Raw genomic sequence first — 728 nt, forward strand, 5'->3', positions numbered from 1 at the left:
CGATGTTTCCACAGAACCTCAAAGAACGGACTGTCTCTCAAGGCATCCCAGCCTTGAGCAGCGCACCGCTTCTTTTGTCCGTTTCTAGGACGCACTCGTCCATTGTGGACGACAAGCAACAGTCCACGAAGTTCTCTCCTGGTACTGGTGCAACTATTTCGTGGATCTTTCCTTCCTTTAATTCGGTAAGGAACAGATCCCACGACATCTCCGGGAAATTTACTATCTCCTCGGCAGATTTAAAGACTTGCCGGAGCACCTCAATTGAGGATGCCTCAGCAATTTCGTCTTTGATGGCCTCGAACACCTCGTTCGAAGGCCCGTCCTCTTTATTAGAGACTGATCCAAAGGTCACTCGTTTAGACGTGCCTTTGATCGTCCTAATCTGTCGTGTACTCGTTCTTCGAGTTACCACGACTCTTTTCTGGGAAGCGGGTGCCGTTGCACTCCTGGCTAACGCACCTAGTCAAAATATCCTTAGTGTGTAAGTACACCAATCACATGTGACCCCGCTACAGCCTCCCACACCCAAATAGGAAACATCGTTTACTGGAAGGAAGAACCCGAAGGGAAGTGACACAACGAGTCTACCACGCTGGCCCCCACACACGCAGAACCACCGGGCGACTACAATAACGGCGTTTCCCAAGACGCCCCCAGGGCACTCGTTGAACACGACGCCATCGATTGATACAGCCACCACAACGACAGACGTCACGACGCCCACC

Source organism: Bremia lactucae, linkage group LG3, assembly GCF_004359215.1.
Source record: "Bremia lactucae strain SF5 linkage group LG3, whole genome shotgun sequence".
Classification (NCBI taxonomy): Eukaryota; Oomycota; class Peronosporomycetes; order Peronosporales; family Peronosporaceae; genus Bremia; species Bremia lactucae.